This window comes from Chenopodium quinoa, unplaced genomic scaffold (genome assembly GCF_001683475.1).
Source record: "Chenopodium quinoa cultivar QQ74 unplaced genomic scaffold, ASM168347v1, whole genome shotgun sequence".
NCBI lineage: Eukaryota > Viridiplantae > Streptophyta > Magnoliopsida > Caryophyllales > Amaranthaceae > Chenopodium > Chenopodium quinoa.
Window position 1 is genome coordinate 1,774,118 of NW_018745024.1, and position 25,036 is coordinate 1,799,153.

Sequence of the window (25,036 nt, forward strand, 5' to 3'; positions counted from 1 at the left end):
TAAAAATATTATTTTTCTACCTTTAATAAAATTGGAGAGCCTCGAAAAGGTGCTTTTGGGTTCCTTTTCAATTCATCAAGACTAATCATAGTCTCTCCAACTATCAATGGCATTGGATTTCTCCCTGATTCAATTTGTTCTAGTACGGTGGTTATAATTGATTGACCCTCATTTTTTTTACCACTACTAAGAAAAAATTGATTAAGCATGCAAAATAAGAAAGCCCTTCTTCTATAAATATGAAAAGATTCAGAAAGAGGTTTATCAAAATAATGGCGAGCAAATTCTTTCAAACTAACTATGTTGCCATCTACTATTTTTGATAAATCCCTTTCTTTTAAATTGAAGAAGCGTTCAAAATCCTTGTAATAATATGCATCTATTCTAGGGATTACTATGAGGTCTATCGCAGGGAAACCTAAAATAGCACCAAATTCTTCCGGTAAAGGGCTAATTTCATCATACCCTATTCTAAATCAATGAGTATCAATATTCCAATATTCTAGAGCGGTATGAATGAAATCTAAGTCAAGATCTACCCCTTTGATACCATAAATTCCCCCCCAAGTGAAACAAATCTAATTCTTTTCTTTCTTTGGCATTAAGAGACTGTAGGCGTCGCTCGAAATGCGCCTACGTTAAAAAGCATGTTGTGAATATGCTTGGCACTCATAGGAAGTGGGAATTGACATAATACGATTAGGGACAAGGAAAGTAGGGAGCCGCCAACAAGTTTTTAAGGAACTTGTAAACCGTTCACGGATCATAAAAGGCAACCACGATAAAGGGACAACGAAGGCAACAACGATTGACCCGTGAAGGTTACACCCCATTCATAATCCATGAGATTACTAACTCCATATGGTTCGGAACCACGAAAGGAGGATCGGGGATGATGGTACGAAGTGAGTCATGGAGTCACATTCGCCCGTATTGGCCTCTACTCGATTCTTATATTGAAAAGCATTCCTGTGATCTCAAAGGCATACAAACAAACTATTCAATTTGCTCCAAACTATTATTAAGCTAAATTGGTTTAATATTAATGCAACCATTGTTGGCAAGCATGTTCTAAGGAGAGAGGGAACACCGTAGGGAAGAGTGTTACGTCCAATCCCTTAAGAGCCATGGTTGCAGAGAACGCCTTCAAATGGAATATTGGATTGTCAATAAGCTTGAACTTTGGAATATCAGCAGTGGAGAACTTTTCAGGGAGTCTATCCTTCACATCCAAAGGAGTGGGAGGCCGTTCCACATAAGTGAAATCCTCAGAAATCTTACTCATTTGTTCCTTCAGTTTGTCAAGGGTGGAAACAGTGACCTTGTTTTGTTCCATGGTAGTGACCCTAGTGGTAAGGGTTTGCATCATGGAAGACAGTGCCTCAATGGATTTGTTGATGTTCTCAATGTCTTCTTTAGTGGCCATTGAAAGGTGATGAGTAACGGAGATGACAAAGTTCACTTTGAACGCCTATTAGATCTGAGAGATTGTTGCGGTAATGGCTAGAACCGTATTGATCTATCTCTGTTCCTTGAACAAGTACTGTGAAATAAAACAATTCACTTAATTGTTTGACTCATTTCTCAAGATAGGAAAGGAAGGAAAAAATAGACATTTGAAAACAGGTGAGAAAACTCCACTCATTTTTTTTATTATGACGAAAAAATGGTGCATGAACCTAATATACGATCATAAACGACCTGGTGCACGACTCGAGTCGGAACATAAAGAAAGTGTGTGAACTATACTTGACTCGTGAGTGATCAAGTGATGTTATAAGACTCGTGGTATGATAGTATGGCTAGACATGTGAACAATAACCAAAATGACTGACGAGAGGAACAAATTAACACGGAAGACTAAACTGACGCTTTTTTTTTATAGGGGGTGACGTGGCACGGGACACTTCTCCCGTCAGACGGGTTAAATTCCCGTGTCACGGCAAATTTTTTTTTTTCAAAGGGGGTGACGTGGCACGGGACACTTCTCCCGTCAGACGGGATAAATTCCCGTGTCACGGAAAATTTTTTTTTTTTATAGGGGTGACGTGGCACGGGACACTTCTCTCGCCAGACGGGATAAATTCCCGTGTCACGGCAAAATTTTTGTTTTTTTTTTTCAGAAAATAAAAATAATAATTTTGAAACAGTGCTTGTTTATTTTTAAAGGGAGGATACCATCCGACTTACTTAAAAAAAATGACATAAAAACAAGACTTTCCCTAAAATACGGTCAAAAAAAGTGGTGCACGACTTAAAGCAAAAAAGTGTGTAAACACGACATGTGAGTGATTAAGTGAGGTTATGGACGCGTGTTTTGACCGTATAGCTAGACACGACCCAAAACTGGACACAGCATTCGCACAAAAATCGAGAACAAGACTGACAGGACACTTTCCAGGGCACCGTGTCACGGTGCAAACTGTCGTGACACGGTGCAGTCTACCGTCAGACGGTAGACTTTCCCGTGTCACGGCACTATTCACCGTGACACGGCAGAACATGCCGTGACACGGTGCGCAGTTCCAGGTCAGTTTTGTGATTTTTTCAGATTTTAATCGATTTTAAGTCCGTACTAATTACTATGTGAGAATAAAAACCCTCGGTCATGAGTCAAACAAAAAGAGCGAACACATTAGGGTTAGCACCGAACAAACACATAGCATTTAGGCACGATGATGTAAAAAAATTTCACAACCTAAAGTCAAGATCTATGTTCAACTATTGGTCAATCTTTGGGTGTCAAAAGGGTACCATGGTTAAGAGTTTGGACGCGTTAGCAAGGCAGACTCCCTTGAGGGTTTATGCCAACGGGCGGCTCTGCGAGTTCGTGATGAAATCGAACTCGACTCCATGGTTTGGGTGAATTTAATGACTCAGATGAACCCTTATTGCCATGAGCGTTTTTTGGGTTGATAGAGCTTTAATTCCCCGGGGCTAAGACGCATGTAGAACACATACGTTTTTTCAGAAAAATCGAAGGAAGTCGACTGTGGGAAAAGAAAATAGGTCACCGAACTGATTTTAGGACTGCCGTGACACGGCAGAAATTCCCGTGTCACGGTACAGTGTACCGTCATACGGTACACTGTACCGTGACACGGAAGACTCTGTCGTGACACGGCAGTCTGAAAATCTGACTGGTGCCCTGTTTTCCTTCGCGCGCAATCAAGTTATCCAATTTTTCCTACGGGACAGACCTGAATGCGACGTTAAAACGTCTATGCAGATGAAAAAAATGCCAAATTAATCACAGGAATATTTTTTTTCAAGAATCTTTCAAGTCTCATCCACTCATCTTAATTAAATACCGATCACTCAAATCGATAAATAATTAAGAATCCTCCCCAGTGGAGTCGCCAAATTGTAGGCGTCGCTCGAAATGCGCCTACGTTAAAAAGCATGTTGTGAATATGCTTGGCACTCATAGGAAGTGGGAATTGACATAATACGATTAGGGACAAGGAAAGTAGGGAGCCGCCAACCAGTTTTTAAGGAACTTGTAAACCATTCACGGATCATAAAAGGCAACCACGATAAAGGGACAACGAAGGCAACAACGATTGACCCGTGAAGGTTACACCCCATTCATAATCCATGAGATTACTAACTCCATATGGTTCGGAACCACGAAAGGAGGATCGGGGATGATGGTACGAAGTGAGTCATGGAGTCACATTCGCCCGTATTGGCCTCTACTCGATTCTTATATTGAAAAGCATTCCTGTGATCTCAAAGGCATACAAACAAACTATTCAATTTGCTCCAAACTATTATTAAGCTAAATTGGTTTAATATTAATGCAACATAATTCTAAAATATTGGTGATCACTTGATTAAACAACAAGATTAAAAAGGATCCTAAACCGGTTGTCCAAATTATCTTATTAGGCGTGAGTTTCAATTACATATTCCCCTTAACATGCAATATGGTGATCAAAATAAATAATAGAATCAATATTAATATAAAAACCAATCTGATCATAATTCCAACAATATAAAAATCATTAGAAAAATAATAATAATAAAAAGAGCATGATCCTTACTTTGAATCTGTTTGTTTGCAACTACAAAATAATAAACGAGTTAGTAACTTCAAAGAAATAATTAAACAACAATTAAATTAAATTAAATAAAAATAAGGTTGATTTTGGGGCCAAACCCTCAAACGATTCTACCTTTCACGCCTTGGTTTAAGGACAGAACCTCGAGTAAAATATGGACTCCTTTGAGTGCTTGAAGAAGGAATTTTGAAGTGAAAAGGGTAGGCTAGTGTTTAGTTTAAGAGCATAGAAGAGAGAAAATAAGAATCATAGAATTCTAGTTGCCCCGTACATCAGAAATGAGGGGGGTATTTACAGGGAAATGTGCCAAGGGAGCACACGGAACCCTAAAATGATAAAAAACCCTAATAAATTATCCCGTAACACGGTCAGACTGTACCGTGACACGGTTAGACTGTACCGTCAGATGGTACAAGTTTCCGTGACATGGTCAGTTTTGGAGTGACGCGGGAAATTTTCAGAAAACGGAACGGAAAACGCGTTAAGGGTTTATGCGAAAAGGACACGGAACTTCCCGTGTCACGGCAGACCTCCCGTGTCCCCACTGTCAGACGGGAAGATTTCCCGTGACACGGTCAGGATGTACCGTGTCACGGTCAATTCCAGTCCATTTTTCCGTCTAAATTCATTTTTAACCCTAATTTCTTTCGGCTTTTTAAGTGTCGATTGATAATTTCGGGATTTTTTCTGACTTTTATTATTCGGGCTAAAATAAGAAAATAATAAAATAAAAATAAATAAAATGTTTGGGCCAAAAATAATAAATAATAAAATAATAAAATAAAAAGGTTTGGGCTTAAAATTAATTAACAAGTTTGGGCTAAAATTAAAACTATGCTTTTACCAAACACCAAGACTGATCCATGGACCTTTCAAAAATACGAATTTAATAAAATACGACTTTTTAAGCACTCTCGGGATTAAATACTAAACCCGACCAATAGTGGCGGTGAAAGATTATTTATCATCGGGTTTGGTTTTGGGGAGACATTTTTAGGTGTCTACAGAGACCGACACCATTCATGGGTGTATTGGGTAAAAGTTTTGGTGACTAGAGACATGATATTATTTTTCTAAGGCCAAGAATTATTTTATTTGCTGAAATTATGAAAAGAATCGGCTGGGTAGGGGGCTATTTATGCACGATTTAGGAGCAGTTTTAATCGAGGTAGAATACGGAGACAATGTTAATTGGCGCTAAACGCCGCGATTGGCGCCAGACGCCAAAGCTTGGCGCCACACGCCAAGTGTAGCGCTTGGCGCTACATCCAATTGTGTGGCGCCAGCTGGCGCCAATCTTCCACGTCATGCGCGCTTTCTAAAATAGTGTTTTTACCTTAATTCGAGTCTACTAATGACTTTACGGCTCCCTTATCTTTTTCTAAACATCTTTTTATTCTTCTTTTAATTAATATAGCTATTATATTATTATATTATTCTTTTTTGGATTTTATTTAGGTTAATTTCTAAGTTTTTTTATAAACCCAAGCTTTTATTTGATTTTTCCTTTTTTCATTTTTCTTTTTGGGGGAGAAAGTCGGATACCCTCCATCAATAATAAAGATGTTGGAATTTTTGCGTAAAATTACTTGTCACACTTTCTTGCACACACAAACATGCACATAATAATATAAATAAAAAATGAAAAAACATGATAAATAAAATAAACTCATAATAAGTATGTATATACAAAATATGTCTAAAAAAATGAGTCTAAGTCAAAGTTCTATACAAAGTCAAAATAAAAAAAATCACAGGAACAAACTACGGCGTCGGGGGACGTACACCCATCATCTCGTAAAACTGCGCCGTACGAGGAGTAACCTTTCCACCAGCTCCGGCTCCAGCTCCAGTCTCCGCAGGAGGAGGAAAGCTCGACGTGGGTCCACTCCATCCGAGATCAACCTGAGGTTGAGGCTGCAGAGGCTGCTGCGATGACGAGCCGACCTCGTACATCCCACCACCACTAAGAGACGAGGTAGCCTCTCCCTGGCCTGCCGGCGCAGCATGAACACCCTCAGAGGAAGAACCCGAGCCCTCCGCCACAACGGCACGGGCAGCCACAGAGCGACCGCCTCTACCCCCTGATGTAGTGCAGCGACGCCTCGAGCTAGACCTCGCCGGATCCCTCCGCACCTCAGGTCTCGTGCGGGTGTGAGAAGCAATAGGTTGACCCTGCAAAAAGAATTAAATCAGAAACAAGGCAAAATCAAAGCGGAAATGCAAAAACATATGAAAGAAAGACTACCTCCTGGACGGCGTCGTCCCGACGGCAGGTAGCCGCATTCCTCATCCGGACGAGCTGGCTCCGGAAGGCATCTATGCATCGTGCCATCACCGAAACCACCTCGCGCGAGAACTGTCAAAGAAATAAGTCAGTAAACATGCATAATATATATGGACAAAAGTTGCAAATAACTAAGCTTACCCGAGTCTGGTGGCGAGGAATCGACCGCTCTACGAAGCGCTCGCCCTCGGGAGCCGGAGGAATCATCTCCTCGATCGGCCCGTATGTCCCCTAGTAATGGATAGACATACGGGGTGGCACGAACTCAGCAGCATCGTCCTAATAAAGCAAAACAAAATCAGTAAAGCATTACTCGGGGGCTACTTAATGAAAGGTAAAAGCAAAAAAATCGTACCGCCACATCCTCTGCCGATACAGGAACTGGAGCTAACAACGGCAATAGCTCCTCAGCATAGCATCGCCCGGGGATCGTGCAAGATCGCCAAGGGGTACCAGCTCCCTCCGACATGCTCAACAACCTCGCGGCGTCAAACATGTGACGTGGTGGAGGAGCAGGAACGACAAAAACATCAGAGGAATGCTGTCTAGTAACCCTCTCTCCCAGGTACGCGATCGCTCCGTAAGTCCCCAGGAAATAGCGACGCTCAGCAGAATATTGTGCGGCTAACCCAGGGACTGCCAAGCCAACCCATGGCCGGTACACCACCTCAGGCTCCTGCAAAGAGCATCAATCAGGCGAGAGTCTACCTAAAGCATCACGAAAAGGCAAATAAGAAAAAATCGTACCGCGATGATCCAGTCTCGGACATATGCAGTGGACATCCCCACACGGCGGCTGCCCCAAGAAGCACTCACTGGAAATCCGCGCGGCGACGGTCTCGCCGGCGCAGCAGAAGGGAAGTACTCGTAGAACCAGATCTACAAGGAGTTAAAATTATCAGCAAGTTCTAGCTAAAGTGTATAGTTAAACTTTATAGGGAATAATGTTTACCTCTACGACCCTCCAAAAGGCGGACAAAGCAACATTCGTCCCAAAGGACCGGTGTCGACACGAGTCCCTCAGCGCACGAATGAAGTCAGCATAGGCCAAGCTGGCCCAGTCATATGTCCCGATCCGGTGTAGATCGCGGACAGCAGGAAGGTAGTAAAGCAGCGCCCTACTACCCTTGTCAGGGGAGAACGTCCCTGACAACAAAATAAGCGCAAAGATACGCACCCGCTGTTCTCGGGTGGTCGCATCATCATCGAAAGCCGCTGCCAGAGTCGAGCGGCGAATCCCCCTAGCACTAAACTGAGATGACTCGACCTCGGCTCGGACCCGAATGGTAATCGGCCCCAACAGCTCCTCGACCTCGGGAGAAAAGACGTCGATCCCACTGTCGAACGGCAGTGGCACAGAGCTAAACTCCAGTCCTGTGATGAGACTGAAGTCCGTAGGAGTGACCATCATCTCACCCCAGGGAAAGTGGAAAGTGTTAATGGTGTCCCAGAAGAACTCCACGAGAGCACGCACTACGTGGTGACCCCCGCTGGAGGCAACCATCGCCTCGGAGGTCTCAAACAATGCATCTCGTCTCAACGTCCCTAGCGATGTGTATCTTGTACAAATCGCCCAATCCATCATAGCCGGAACCGTGACAGTGCGTCCTCCCGACAGTGATGCCCCGTCTCACCCTCTCAGAAATGTGGTGGACGGGGGCAAAGAACAGGGTCCGCTTATCCCACTCGGGGAGTCGACCAAGCGAAGTGGATGGTGCGGCGTCGTCCTCCACGGGCTCGTGTTACCGTCGAGTGTCTCGGGACCGTTAACCAGAGCCTCGCTGTCTATCCATGCTACATTGCGCAGAATTATCATAAATTAAGGTTCTATAGTATCTAAGGATTCGCCTAGCCGCATGATACTATGTTCGCAAAAAAAAACAGAGTACGTAGTACCAAAACAGAGCACAAATTCAAATTGAGCATATACGGCATTTTTCAAGAAATCAAACAATTTCTTGCAATACTATAGTAATTATTGTGACAAATTGGACAACAATTGCTAGCAAAAACATCAAGAACAAGTCACATTGCATTCCCGACCTTAAGAGGTCCAACAATGGCAAATTGCTCATTTCTTCACCAAATTGAGTCAAACAAGTCTCAAATTATTCCCAAGGCAATACATAAACATAATCAAGCAATTTCATGGCATAAAATTTGACAAACAAAGAGAATTAAGCATTATAAATTTCAAATTTTAAGAAATTCGTGAATAAACATGTGCAAAATTCATCAAAACCGATGTGAGTTTGAAGAAAACTTACATAGATCGGGGAAGTAGATGAAAAGAGCTTTAATTTGAAACAAATTTGAGTGAATTTGGTTGAGAAACGAGCAAGAACGGAGCAAGCGAAATTCTGGAAGTTTTCGAGTGAAACCGCGACGAGCAAACAACAAAATGAAGAAGAAAGGGTATTTAAGGAAAACCCCGTTCTGGCGCCAAGCGCTAGGCTTTGGCGTCAGAAATCAGGCTTGGCGCCTGGCGCCAATACCAGCGCCTGGCACTAAGGCTATTTGACTAGCGTTGATGCTTTTTCAGCGACGCCAACACACTCAGCCACTCAGTGAGGTTGTTCTACCTTTTTGCAACATATTTTTGGTTCCTTGGTATGCCAGTTAGCCCCTCTAAGCAATTTGACACAATTTTTAATAATCAGCTTGATTGCACAAAGTGATCGACCTGATGAAAGATCGCCTCACTTAGCTTAAAGCGCCTAAGCATTGGCTCATTAACAAAAGACGCCGACATAGTGGTTCATTCGCAAAAGGCACCGACGTACAGGTTCAAAGCAACAAAAGCGCCGACATACAGGCATAGCGGAAGCAAAGTTCAAGCGAGATTTTAAAGATCGACAAGCGGAGATCTTCGGTAATTTCCTTTGGAAAATTATCGCAACAAATGAGGATAGCTTCAAGCGAGGATATCTTCGACGGCATTCCCTAGATTGTGGAGAGTTGTCACAAACAACTGAAGGTAATTTCAAGCGAAGTTGTCTTCGACCATGTTCCCTTAAACGTGGAGGATGGTCATAAAGCAGAAGAAGATTGTTTCAAGCGAAATAATCTTCGATGGTATTCCCTTGGACGTGGAATAATCTCAATACGGATAGGGATTGTTTCAAGCGAAGCAATCTTCGATAATGTTCCCTTGGAAGTGGAATATTATCAAAGCGGGAGAGGATTGTTTCAAGCGAAGCAGTCTTCTATACTGGAAGCAGTTACAAGCGTAGCAGTTTTCAAGCGGGATGGCATTCTTTTGGCAGGAGGTCATCAAAACAAAGTAGCAGAAAATCAGTTACTTTCAGAGACGTGTGCTCGACGGTGTAAGATACGTGTTTCTTAACTCTTTTATATGTTTAACTAACGCTAGTTTGAGGTATCGGCGTTACAAGAGTGTTTTAGAATCGCAGAATTTTCTGAATCATTCTCCGTCCCTATCGATACTTTGACTTTTGTTTTCGAAACTTGCGTTTCTCCAAACTCAGTCAAAGTGGGGGCTTCTGTAGACACCCATTTGTGTCTTCCCAAAAACCAAACATAGTGATGAGTACCTTTCACGTCGAATCATAATCGAATGAAGTGAAAGTGTGGAAGGTTTAGTGTTGCGGATAGTTTTAATTTCTTTTCTCTTCTCTATGTTTTTGAAAACTTATTTTAAGAAAAACAGCCAATCCAGTTTGGTTGGTCCATGATATGGGTCTAATAGTAGTGTTGTTGGATGGGGCTTGACATGAGCTTTCCAACGATATATTATAAGCCCAACTCCGATGAATATTGAGGAAGTTATGGCCAATTTACTGAACTGGGCCCGTTTTGAGCCTTATATGCGGCCCAATGATCTAGGGGAGGGCCTAATATAGATTTATCATTCCTAATACGATTAGGAATGGTTTTAGTCTTCTAGATTCTTCTAGAAGGTTCTTTTCATTCCTTATTCAATTAGCATTGATAAATTGACTTTTGTTGACTTTTCAGAGTTTTAATTAAAATCAAAGAGCATTTTTGAGGAAAATACGATTTTATCCTCCTGTACGGCAATTTTTATCTGATTTTAAGAAAACGCATAAATTTCCAGGTCAGCGCTAAACGCTAGCTGTAGCGCACTAGCGTCGGCGCTAGCCTTGGCGACTTGCGCCAATAGTCAGCGTCTGGCGCCAATAGCCAGCGTTGGCGCCAACCTTGTTTTACGTGCGCCAGACTTTGTTTTTTTAATTTTATTTTTTGGCTGATTTTCTTTATAAATAACGTTGTAAAAACTCCGTTTTCATTCACCTACAACCAGTTTTCATTCATCAATTCTCCCTCATTCTCTTCTATAATCATTCACCAACTCTCATCAAGATTTTCTTGATTATTCTCTCTCTCTCTTTTCTAAACTAGCCTTTTACAAATAAAATTCCGCATTCATTAGATCTAGAAACACCTAGCCATATTCGAAGTTGCCTTCGCCCTAGACGTGAAAGGTTTAATTTCTGAGGGTTTGGTCCTAAATCTCTCTTTCAATTATTTAATTTAATTGTTTGATTATTATTTTCCTTGAAATTACTAACGTGTGTATTTTGTTATTAGAAAGAGGTACGAGGCATCAAAGTAAGTACTTTAATGGTTTTTATTGATGTTATGATGTAGAAATCATGCTTAGATTGTTATTATGATTCCTAGTATCATGTCTAGGGTAATTTTAATGTCAAATATGATTATTACGATGCTTCTTATGTTCTTCCTAATATTTATGATTGTTAGTATCATGTTAGGGTTAAAGCTTTGATTTTTATTGTTAGTGACATGCTAGGGTTTGTTATTAATCTTGTTAGCATCATGCCTAGGATCTTGCTATTATTATGCTTTAACATGATTATTTTAATTATAATTTATTATTATGATTGTTATAATTATTATAATTATTATGTTGCTTGATATATTTATTGTTATTGTTTGATCACGCCTTTTATGCATGTTTAAAGGGAATTGGTATTTGTAATCACGCTTAATAAGATAATTAATAATCTTGTTAGGGTTAATTTGATTGTAATTCAAGTGATCACCAATAATATTTTATTTGTGCATTAATGTTTAACCAACATAGATAAACAAGTTTAGGGTTAATCCTGTTGATTGCATGTTAGTCAGAAAGCGCACATGAATACGATCAGAATAAAGTAGAGGCCTATTATTAGGGCAGGTTCAATCTCTTTTAGGTTGGATTTGTACCTTCATCCCCGAACCCTATTTGGTTCAAGACCTTATGGAGTTGACGATCTCTTGGACCGTTAAGGGGTGTAACCTTCACCTCGTGAACGGTTTACAAGTTCCTAAAAAACTTGTTGGCGACTCTTTTGCTCTATCTTCTTTCCCTTTGGACGCCACCGTACTTTAGTGTATGATCACAGTGGGGTTCAAGCTAGGGGTTAACGCTTGAAATTATTCCCTACACCATTGTAAGTGTAAGATAAGCTTACATAGGCAAGAGTTTTTTCATTAACAATACTAGAAAAATTACACTTTTGAGTTCTTTTAAATTTATTTAACTTCTATTAAAATTTTAATTAATTAAAAAAAATTGGAAATTATTAGTTGACCCCACTAGTACAAAATTGGGCTTAAGTAACACTCATTGGTAACACTTTAAAAAATTTAGGATTATTTGATTTTTACGTAACACTTTTGTAACATTGTCATATTAAGTAACATATTTTGTAACACATTAATATTATGTAACACTTTACGGTAACACTTTATATTAGGGGATTTTTTACGAAACTAAGCCTTATTAGTAAACTATTTACGAATATAGACGCGTGGCCAAACTATTTACGAAACTGAGCTTCTGAGGTAAAACGCTGCCTCGGTCAGCGTTTTTCCTCATTTTTATTTATTTAATTTGTTTTGAATTATGTATTTTGTGAAATACAAAATAAAAAATAAAAAAAACTGAAATACACAAAAACGCTGCCTCAGTCAGCGTTTTTGTGTTAGGCTATAACAGGCCTTAAAACGCTAACTGAGGCAGCGTTTCATTAATACTAGAAACACGCTGCCTCAGTCAGCGGTTTTGCCTGGTATATTCTTCCAGGAAGACGCAACGCATTCACTCTTCCTCAAAACTAAAAACTCAAACTCACTCTTCCTCAAAGCTCTGCCGTCGTCGTCGCTGCCGCCGCCGCCTGCTGCCTGCCACCGTCGCCGCCGCCTACTGCCTGCTGCCGCCGCGCCTCTCCTCTTCTTTATAATCACATTTTTGGTACTTCTCACTTATTTGTTTTTAAAATTTTAAAACCTAGGTTAGTTTGATAATTATATAGTACATTGTTTTAATTTGATAATGTTGTTGATTATTCTAAGTTAGTTTGATGTAAATTGATAATTATGTTGATAATTCTAAGTTAGTTTGTTGTAATTTGATAATAGTTTAGTATAAAAGCCCTAAATTGATGTTAGTTTAGTAAGAAAGTTTATGATGAAATTGTGGAAATGTTTGGTAAAAATGTTGAAAATGTTGATGAAATTGTTGATATTGTTGATGAAATTGTTGTTTTAATTTGATAAAATAGCCTACATTGTCTTTTAATTACGAAAATTATGTTATGTAGAATACGTTGGTTGTTAGTGTGAATATGTTCGTTCTGTACTTTGTTTTGGTTGTTATGTGAATTGGAACAATGATGGTTAATTATGTTTGTAGTGTGAATTTCTTGGTTGTTATTGTGCGAATTGGTGGAGATTGCATGCAATTAAGATGTGTTTTTGGTTGTTGTATAGAATATGGCTGCACAAAACGCAGCTTTGTTATGCCGATGGGGGGGTGAATTTGTGTCTGATGGACCGAATGTCCAGTATAGTGGTGGAAATATGGAACCATTGCCACTTGGACCAGACATGACTTTCAACGATCTGATGAACGAGGTTCATAGCATTATTGGCTTAAACCGAATGAATGTACAACTTAACATTCAAATGAGGTTTGAGACTAATAATGCGGTTCAAGTGTTACCTTGTTCTAACAATAGACATTTGAAAGCTTTGAGGAGCGCTGTTTTAATGAGGGGTTATCCACATGAGATATATGTAGAAATAGTGTCTACGTGTACGCAACAAAGTACTCGACTAGATCAACAAGCTACCTATTTTTCCGGTTACACAGAGTCCTTCCGAATGCCCTCACAAGACATTCCATCAACTGAATATGGGATGGGGTCCTTCAGCAGACTGCTTCATGACGATCGGTTCCAGATGCCGTTGAGTTCACATATAGCTTCACCTGTATATGGTGGAACATCTACGACAATGTTTGGCCAATCTGGGCCTTCGACATCGAACACAGTTATATCTTCTCCCATGCAACTCCAAAGTTATTCACCTACGCAGCATGATGATCATACATCACCGTCTCAACCATTGGTGAATCATCTTGAAAATCTACAACATATGGTGAATAACGAGTTGTCTCTGTATGATGCGCTCCGGGAAACAAATGATGAGGCTGAGAGCGAAGAGGAGGAACCAATTATGGATAACATGGATGTTGATTCTACAGACATGGAAGGTGGGGAGGCCATGGTTAGAACTCCTATTCCTTGGTTAAGTCAAGTAAATGAGAATTATGAGGTTGATCAATATTGGGCCGAATCAGGTAGTCATACAACATTTGTGATCGGGGGGGAGTTTGAGAAGGGTATGTTCTTTGAATCTAAGAAACTGCTTCAGGAAATGGTGAAGAAGTATTCTATACAAAGGAACCAATTCTACACCACAGTGACCTCGAATGAGAAGGTCCTTCATCTACGGTGCAAGAAGAATTGTGGTTGGTCGCTACGAGGCACCAAAAAAAGTGAGCACTCAGATACCTTTACCATAGTCGCATACAAAGGCCCGCACCGGGACACCTGTGTCACTGAAGTGTTATCTACGGATCATGCACACTTGGATTCATCCTTAATTTCCGATTTTGTGAAGTTTTTTGTGCAGAAAGATCCATGCTTGAAAGTTGAATTTATATAGGAACTCATATCCAAGCATTTTCAGTTCAACGTTACTTATCGAAGAGCATGGTATGCTAGGGAGAAAGCCATAGCTGAAGTATTTGGAGATTGGGAGAGTTCTTATGGCCGACTTCCGCACTTCATGGAAGCACTCAAACAGTCAAACCCGGGAACCGTTGTTGTATGGAAACACAAAGCTCTGGTAGACGATGTTTATTACAGCAACATGGAAGTGTTTGAACGAGTATTTTGGGCCTTCGGCCCTTGTGTTGAAGGTTTTAAACATTGTATGTCTGTCATCTGTATCGATGGGACGCATTTGTACGGGAAATTTAAAGGAACATTGTTGGTTGCTACAGGTGTGGATGCAAACTTCCAAGTATTTCCGCTTGCATTTGCGTTAGTCGAAGGGGAAAACATTTCCAGCTGGTCTTGGTTTCTGGGCTGCATTCGGGTTCATGTCACTCAACGGGATGGCCTCTGTGTTATATCTGATCGACATGCTGGGATCATTGCAGCAATGAATGACCCTAACGTTGGATTCACCGAGCCGCGAGCCTATCACAGGTTTTGTGTTCGGCACTTGGCTTCTAACTTGAAGACTCACGTGCAAAGAAACGACATGAGAGATATGTTCAAGGATGCTGCGTACCAAAGGCAGGAAAGAAAACTGGTAGCTGATATGAGTTTGATCGGTCAGGCGTGTACCAAGGCCATACAGTATATTGTCCAAGTGCCCTTGCCTATGTGGTCTTTGTTTCACGATGCTGGTCGCAGATATGGGATATGTACTACGAACTTCTCAGAAACATTTAACAATGTGTTGAAGGGTGCTCGATTTCTACCTATCATGTCCCTTGTGGAATTAACATTCCACATAGTCAATAAGTATTTCACTGATAGAAGGGAATTATCTCAGACTAGATCTGAACAGGGACTTGCATACTCCCCCAAAGTCACATCCATTATGGAGAAAAACATTGCAAAGGCTAGATGTCACAAACTGGAAGCGTATAACCGTCGACTGCATATATATCAAGTTGAAACAAAGAGGGGAGATACAATTAGTAGAAAAGGAGGCCATAGACATACTGTTAACTTTCAGTTAAGAACGTGCACATGCAATAAACCACGGATCTTCCACCTCCCATGTTCTCATGTTCTAGCAGTTTGTGTGAAGTATTCGATATCAAAGCGGCCATGGGTGGACCGGGTACTGCAATCAGAGGCCTACGCAAATGATTGTAACAGTTGGATTTTTAGATTGAAGTATGAGATTTGAAATTCTGTATTTTGTTATCGCTTATATGTAATTTTTACTTTATAATTGTTGGATTATAACTGTTTATGAACAGATACCATGGACACCCGAGATAGGACACCCGGACCCACAGACCCTTCTGTCCTTACACTACATGACACACATCGTAGCGTTGACATTTGGAGTCAGTCGGTTGATCCGGCGGGCATACTGACATGCAGGCACTACACTGTTGCGTTCCTTGGCGATTGGGTTATCGATCCCCGCATTCTGCCTTTCGTGGAGTACGGTAGTTTCATGGGTATACATCGGATGGCGTTCAGAGAGGTCGACCCAGCGCTTGTTACTACGCTTGTGGAGAGATGGAGGCAGGAGACGCACTCCTTCCATCTACCTGTTGGGGAAGCGACCGTGACGTTGCGAGACGTGGTGATACTCACACGGCTTCCCATTCATGGGAGTCCGGTGTCTGGATCTGCGTTGGCCGATCCCCTCGTTTATGTAGCTCAGGTTCTCGGGGTTCAGCCAGGACCGGACGATATCAGGGGCGGCGGATTGAGGACCGGCTGGATACGCGACACTTTTCGTGTGTTGCCTGATGGTGCTGATGAGGCCACTACTGCGAGACATGCTCGAGCGTACCTTTTTCTGCTCATCTCGGGTGTGTTGTTCGGTGGCAAGAGTGGCAGCCATTTACAGATCATTTACCTGCAGCTGTTAGACCACGACTGGGAGCATATTCGTGGCTACAGCTGGGGCAGTGCTTGTCTGGCGATGTTGTATCGCCATCTGTGTAGAGCATCCCGCCGGGGTTCTCGTAAGATCAGCGGACCGTTATTTTTGCTTCAGGTAACCTACTTATCTGTTAACAATTTAATTCAGAAAGTTCTTACTTAGTTTACAATTAACCTAGTTTTGTGTGTTTGATGTCCAGTATTTGTCTTGGGAGCACATCCATGTTGGCAGGCCAGGTAGGCCTGCTATACATCGTCAGGGGCAGCAGGATCAGGACCAGCAGTATGAGCGGTACATTCCTCCACCACGGCCTTCCGCTGACGAGGCGTACGCTTGCAGATGGGCGGTCCCCAAGCTGACATATGCGCATGCGGCGAGAGGCCTGCCGTACTACCGAGACGCCCTTGATCGACTGACCGAGGATCAGATGAAATCTTTAATTTGTTTATGAAATTGTTATTTATTATGTATACTCTTAACATATTTAATATGCACTAACCTTTTTATTATGTTACTTTTTATGTGTTATCGCAGATGACATGGGACCCGTATGAAGCTGATTTAGTTGCTGCCATGCCTCCACATCTGCTAGATCATCAGGCGCAGTGGCGTTCTAGGGTCCCCCTGATCTGTTTTGAGGTCGTCGAGGGTCACCTACCAGATCGAGTCATGCGACAGTTTGGACTACGACAGACTGTCCCCCAACAGTGTCACACTAGTGCCCGGCTGCACCGCATTGACCGTCGGGGAAAGAGCGACAGGAACTGGCGGACGGAGCATGCCCAGTACATTGACTTGTGGCATCGACGGTTGGAGTTCGTCGTCACTGGTGACCCCATCCACGGCGTTATGGATCCATACGATCCATACATGGAGTGGTACATGCGGATTACACGGCGTTTCATCAACCCCAGCTACACACCGCCATCCGCACATTACCATCCATCCTTTGACGTGATCAGGGGATATGTAAGTGTATTTGATTAACTTATCTTTATCAATTTTAAATTTGTATATCATTCAACTAACTCATCCTTAATTACTACAGGCGTTGGATATGACGGCGATGGTTGACGCACTGTCGGACGTCCTTCCAGGCATACCTGAGCCGCCCAGAGCACAGGTCGAGCGGGTGCGAGATATGGGCATGGCTACCTTGCAGAGATATGGTCACGCCTATCTCTTCCACCCCCGGGACGATCATGGCGGCCACTCTAGTCACTCACAGTTCGAGGCTGGCCAGAGTAGTTGTGGGGGTGATCCTTCGTCATTCACGGGCGCAGAGGAGTACGACATTCGCAGTTCCGCGCCCCTACGTCATCCTGATGACCCATCTTCTAGCCAGCTGACTCCGCCAGTACGCCCGAACCCATTTACCACGGTCCGTCACTACAGCCGTCGTCAAAGGCCGAGAGTGGACATACAGGATAGAGAGCCGTTACACCAAATTGATGAGTCAGAATAGGATAGAATTATCTGATTTATTTGTTGTAATGACCTTCTCTAGTTTGTTGTACATAACACTTACATTACATTATTATTTTAATAATTATTTGAATGAATTTATGTCTTGTTTGAATTTCAAATTCCTTATTTGTCCACGTTTGACTCATTTCGTTCAAAATAAATTGTGGATGTGGAGGTGGTGGATGTGGAGGAGGATGGGTGGTGGAGGTGGTGGATGTGGAGGAGGAGGGTGGTGGAGGTGTTGGAGGATGTGGAGGAGGAGGGTGATGGTGGTGGTGGATGTGGAGGAGGAGGTGGTGGTGGTGGTGGATGTGGAGGAGGAGGGTGGTGGATGTGGTGGATTTGGAGGAGGAGGGTGGTGGATGTGGAGGAGGGTGATGGTGGTGGTGGATGTGGAGGAGGAGGGTGGTGGATGTGGTGGATTTGGAGGAGGAGGGTGGTGGATGTGGAGGAGGGTGATGGTGGTGGTGGATGTGGAGGAGGAGGGTGGTGGTGGTGGTGGTGGATGTGGAGGAGGAGGGTGATGGTGGTGGTGGATGTGGAGGAGGAGGGTGGTGGAGGATGTGGAGGAGGAGGGTGGTGGTGTTGGTGGATGTGGAAGGGGGCTGCACTGGCTGCTGTTGGGGGCCTGCTGTTGCTGCCTTCAGCCAGCAGATAAAACGCTGACTGAGGCAGCGTTTTATGCTTAGGTGTAAAACGCTGACTCAGTCAGCGTTTTTCTCTGTTATGTATACAAGTAAAACGCTGACTGAGTCAGCGTTTTACTGTATTTCCAATTTTTTTTTAAAAATTTGTATTTCACATAATACAAAATTTTATAAAAAAAAATAATAACCAAAGGTAAAACGCTGACCGAGGCAGCGTTTTATGTCAGAAGCTCAGTTTCGTAAATAGTTTGGCCATGCGTCTAGATTGGTAAATAGTTTACTAATAAGGCTTACTTTCGTAAAAAATCCTATATTAGGTATCACTAAGTTGTAACACTTAATTTATGCTCAATCCTTTTTATTTTTTTTCCTTATTAAATATTTTTTTTCTTCTAATCTCATTGTAGAAAAAAATGAGCGGTACCCTTTATTTTTCATTTTTTTGAACATCTCATTCTAATCTATCTCCTCCTCTCATTCTTGCTCAAATACCCATTCTCTCTCTGAATGAGTTTAGATTATACAATCAATGGAGTCGCCTTCATTATTAACAGCGTCATCCCCTGAATCAATCATCATCATCGATAAATACCATCATCTGAATCACAGGCAACATCATCAAATGAATCGAGAGTTCGAGAGCGAAGGAATAATAGCATACGGTACTACTACGGTGCTCATTACTTCATTATATCTTTGGTTATACAGTTCATCAATTCGTTGTTGCCTTGCGAAATTCATCACAAAATCAGTATTTTTCGTTCAATTTGTCATCTAGGGTTTCATTCGTCACAAATTCGCCATCTGGGGTTTCAATTGTCACAAAATCACAAATCCAGTTGAATTATTCATCTCTGATTTCATCTAATTTTCGCTTCCAATCAGGTATTCTGTTAATTTTGGTGGATTTTCAACGTTTTTGGTTAAGTTATCATTAATTTTCATGTGAATTATATTATTACAATCTAGTTTATAGGGTTTATATTGTTGGTTGGATTCTATTTAACTAATTAAAATTGAAATTTACATCTATTGTTATTCACGATTTTATGCATTTTGTTTTTGTATATTAATGAACTTTTCTTGTTTAAACGATGTTATATGTATCTTATTATTGATCTTAAATTTTATTGAGTTTCCTATAAAGCATCAAATATTCATTAAGAATGATGTGAAGTTGTTAATTTTAACAGAAATAGTTGATTTAATTCCTAAATATATGTGAACTAGATCGATGAATTCAGCAGTCTTGGCGAGGCAGCAGCTGCAAGCTTAAATCCCCACCCTAGCTATAGCTAGCATTTGAATGAAGTAGAACTAGGGAAGAGGTGAATCAGATTCTAGCCAACATTGGTGTTTCAGATTGGTATTCTTATCAATGTGCCTACTATTTGAAATTACTTTTACAATCTTCTACATATGTGATAACATAATTTTCTTGTACTTGTTAGAAATATATATTCTGATAAAGTACGAACAAAATTTCAATAAGACTTTTCCAGATTTTAAACTATAGGAATGTCTTGGTGGTAGTGGCCTTTCTCTTCCAGAATTCCATGGACTCATAAAGAAACTTTAAGTTACTGAGAGGAAGATATCACAGGGAAAAGTATACAGATAAAATATCACAATACTAGCTACTACACACCTTACAAACATGATTAGAAATTTTGGCCATATATTAAGAAAGTAATAAAACAATGCAATTTAATAATAAGCTAAAAAGTGTCACCTGATTGTGTAATGCCCAACAGCTCACTCTCTAGCATTTGACTTTCTTTCATCCTTCAGGTTTGGCCACTAAGGTTGTACTCATTCAGATCATCTCCTTTCTTACCTACATTGATAGGAAACAATTACCATTTTCTAGCATGTTCATTTAACTGCCGAGGGGCAATCTGAACTATTATATAAGTGCTTTTTTTCTTTTTCTTTTATTTTTCTATTTGAACTTGTTATGTTATGATTTTTGTAAGTTAGTGGTTAAGTGTAGTGTAACAAAATTTACTCTGACCTCTATTTTGCAAGTCAAATTTTCAAGGTCTCATATTTTATATAGTGACAAAGTTTACATTTGGCAGTTTTGAGCTGAGTGGTTTTAAGGTGCTTGGGCAGCAGGCGACTTGTGCCGGCTTCAATTCACTAAGGTAAATTTCTACCATTGGCACAATTTCAATGCACTTTTATCTTTGCATTGCGTGATTATAGCTTATCAGACTTTAGTATTGGCAAGAATAAAACCATCAGGCCGGGATGTACGTAGTCTAGAAGCTTTTTACATATCTGTTGAGTTTAGAATTGCGTGATAACCCCCTACTTTATTGATCTGATGGTAATGAGAGTTTACAATCTTGGTTTGCTCAAGTCTTTATTTGTCTGATGGTAATGACAATTCACAATTGTTGTTTTGCTCAGTTATATCAGAATAAGATTGCTTTGTGTTACCCTTTTTTTTGTTTTTTTTTTTTGTGTTACCTGATATGTATTTGTCTTTCTAAGTGGTTGAGACCATATTTAATTATATAAACCTTTCTGCCTTTGTAAATTTTATAAGCTGGTTCAGTACTCTTGGATAACCTGATACCTGAATTTGGGCCTGCTTCTCATGTTATAAAAGATGTGAATACTCTGAAGCTACATTTTGACACTTTAGATCAGATCAAGACCTTGTGTATCTTAATATATGTGCACTATTCATCTGTTGGGTAAATTATAGAATTTGATGGTACTTCCTTGCGTAAATTTGATGAGCCCATGAATTATGGACTATGCTTTGAAATATGGATAATGCTGAATGATTGATGATATCTGATCATCTTTGTAATCAAAATGGCACTTGCTGGATCAGGGATGATGTTGATTGATGAGAGCATATCTATCATATTTTATATATCTATATATCTGTATGTATGTGTAGGACAGTAGAAGAGTTCTTTAAGATGGAAAATTGTTGCTGCAATCAAAGAAAGACATCTGCTGCTGATACTATAAAAAAATACTACCAACATAATGAGTGTCATATGGCATTATGATGTCCTTTAACAATGAATTAATTAGATATTTTGCTCCTGTACTCTGCAGAATCTGGAGAAAATCAGGGGGAAGGAAGTGCTAGCTGCAAACACAGAAGAAATTGTTCGTGTAGAGTCTAGTTCAGTTGTTCAATCCCAGTTTGTGGACACGAAAATGGTCTCTTATCCCAGAATAGCTGTTGAAACTCAGAAAAATAGATTTTCCACTGTGATAAGTGCCGCACTTGCAACTACGGCTGCAGTTAGCACAAGTACTCCCAATGTTTTTTCTAGCTAGCTAGCTGCTGCTATGTGCTATTGTTACTATTGTTTGCTGCAACTGCGCTGACTGTTTTTTAGAGATTAAAGGTCTAAAAGAGACTAAAGTTCACTTTCTTTTTATTTTGATTATTAGATTGTTTAGCGAATAAAAAAATTGGTGTTTATGGATGTTTTTTGTAAGAACTATGAAATTAATTATTTCAATTCAAATTATTGACTATTACATGTGTTAAAATTTCAAATTTTTTTTGTTGCTGTACATATTAAAGTTATTTTAATAATAATAATAATAATAATAATAATAATAATAATAATAATAACAATAATTGTAATAATAATAATAATAATAATAATAATAATAATAATAAATGTTACCTATTCATTAATATAGTGTTACATTAGTTTGCAAAAAGTGATACATAATGTCAAATAAAGTGCTATTAAATGTCAAAAGAAGATCGAAAAATGTTACCTAATAATGAACATAGTGTTATATTAGTTTGACAAAGTGATACATAATGTTGAAAAAGTGATACTATATGATTGAAAAATGTTACTAAAGATAAGTAAATGTTACTTAAGAAATAAGAAGTAACACTTTAAAAATGATACAAATGATATAATAAGTGATACATAAGAGGGTTTATGGTAACACTTCTGAAAGTGTTACCATACGTTACTCAAAGTGTTACATAAGACCTTAGGTAACATGGGCGGAAGTATTACCCAATAAACTGTTACCTATTGTCTATAGTAACACTTTTAACACTTTATGTAACACTTTTTGGGTGTTACTTGAGGTTAGTTTTATACTAGTGCCCCTATTTGTAAGTTATTTATATGAATAGCAAATCACACTAGTGTTGTTAAATAGTGAGTTTAGTTATACCGTACCATTAGATATTTATTGATTCGTATAGTTTGTTTCAATAAAATTTAAGTTGTGAATGTTTCATTAAACAAAGTAATTTATACATCTATCAAGTTAGTTAATTATTAAAAAAAATCCTTTTGTACGTTCTTCCATTAGTTTTAAGAGTGCTTTTTTCTTACTCTTTTTTTTTTATAAAAAAAAAAAAAAATTTATTGTGAAGTTCAAATATAATTATTGAATCCTCATTTCATTAGTGCATATTTAATCAAAATATATGGTCCTTGTGGATTTACTGATCATTTTAGATTATTTTCACACAAATTGATATAATTCATAAAGATCGATATAAGTTGATTTCTTATTATTCATACAATTAAGACTTAATATATGACAATATTTATGTTGATTTATTACCTCAGAAGCATATTACATGAAATGACACAAAATTAAAAATCAAGCCTGATTTGATAACATGTAAAGAAAGATTTTTGAATATATTGTTATAATTGTTTGGTGTTTAATTATTGGAAAATCGGATAATGAATGATGCATTATCATGTTTAAATACTATCAAACTTGTGATGCTTTTGACCTTCTATTTATCATGGATGAAATAAGTTTTAATTAGTAAAAATAAATAAACTTTAAGAAAAGTAGTTCAAAACAACAAGAAATTAGTGTCAAAATACATCAAAGTAAACCTTTAAAAAATCCCTACTTCAAAAGGATATCATAAATTCTTAGTATTATATAAGTTCAATTGATTCGAATTAATGAAGGATCTCTGGTGTACTTCTCAAGCCATCTTTAATCTTCATACGTTTTCCTCTTGCTGCATTTTCCTTTGTCATCCCGGTCCTCATTGTTGTTTCCATTATTAAGGAGATTCAGATTTGCTTCATCTAAAAAAGACTCCACCCTTTCCTTAAGAGTGAGCTCTATCGTCTTCCTTCTCTTACGGCGGTGATTTTCAGGATCATTTGTCTTTCCTCCACTTGAGAAAAATATTTCTTCATTGACCCTAAAGCCGCGTGACTTCAAAAAAAAAAAGAACAATATAGAAATTATAATATGTATACTCCGCATTATATAAGACTACAAAAAAAAAGCACTTACACTGTTTGGATCTGTGTTGGAACTAGAATCAAGAAAATGGATATCATAGATAACATTTTCACCATTAGAGATTTTTCCAGTAAACCTAAATTCCCAGTTTAACTTCTTCTGGGTTGAGCGTTTCCCCCTTGAAGTGCTCGCTTCCGCAGACTACATAAGAAAATAGTACAAAAATTATAAATAATACCAATTCAATCATACCAAAAAAAACATGTAAAAACTTAATTAATAGAAATAAACATACTAAGATAAAGCGTACATTATCAACTGGTTTTGCCTCCTTCTCAGGCCTCTTTGGAAGGTAGCCAAGGCGAATGAAGTCATCAACTTCATTTAGAGACCTAAATTGTTGGCTGGACCATAAATGAGTATAGAACTGCAAAGCAAGGTACAATATAGTAATATAAACTTGGGTACAAACTATAATATGTATATCTCTTGAAAGCAAAGTAAGAACTTTTTCATACCTTATCGATCCTTATTTTGTCATTTCGGACATACATTGTTATCAACCAATTTTTTAATCATTCATCTAGTGTAAGCCTTGACATTCTTCTTTGCTTAATGTCAAAAACCATCAGAGTCTGCAAAATGTTCATCATTTATTTGAAAATGAATTAAAAAAAGTGAGAAATAATAAAATAAATTAAATCGTAATAAACATCCTTTGATATCATTATACATCAATGCACATAGACCCACACATAGTATATCACAAAAAATTAAACAATTTGGAAATGAAAGAAAAAAAGGAAGAAGAAGAAGAAGAGTAATGCATGGATCTTCAACCAATAATACTTACATATTACAATAACTTAATCTTTTTTTACTTGCCATAATATAATAAATCATGTGTATTTCTACATGAATTAATTAAAATTTGATTTGATTATAAATACTCTTATCAAAATCTATCATTCCTCAATAATGAAATAAACAAAAATGGACTAGGTAATAATTTTGGTACTATGTCTCTTTTACATTCATAGTTTAAAGTTGTGTCATCACATGCATATATATACTCTAAAACATAGCTAAAATTGTGTGATAGATTTTTTATTCTTACTATGTACATGCAAAATACACTAATCTAATAATTTACCATAATTCCCTTAAACCTCTTATTTGGTTTTACCAATATAACTTTTGATGCATGTATCCTATAGTGAGCATTTAATATGAAGTATATCGTAAAGTCTACTCAAATTTCATAAAAGACGTACTTATTCAACAAATGCCCATCTTTCAAAAAATAATAATAATAATAATAAACAACCCTAAAAATGCCCAATTAGTAATGTTTTACTCCG

General features: G+C 39.0%; 1 long non-coding RNA gene across 2 annotated transcripts; it reads left to right on the plus strand.

Moving 5' to 3' along the window:
- The first annotated feature begins 18,692 nt into the window (after nt 1-18,692).
- LOC110708265 lies at nt 18,693-21,957 on the plus strand. Of its 2 annotated transcripts, none has more exons than XR_002508676.1 (4): nt 18,693-19,105; nt 19,222-19,328; nt 19,674-20,590; nt 21,525-21,957. It is a non-coding gene; the product is annotated as an uncharacterized LOC110708265 (long non-coding RNA). The 2 variants fall into 2 exon arrangements; XR_002508677.1 differs by having other exon boundaries at nt 18,701-19,105; nt 20,525-20,590.
- The last annotated feature ends 3,079 nt before the right edge of the window (nt 21,958-25,036 follow it).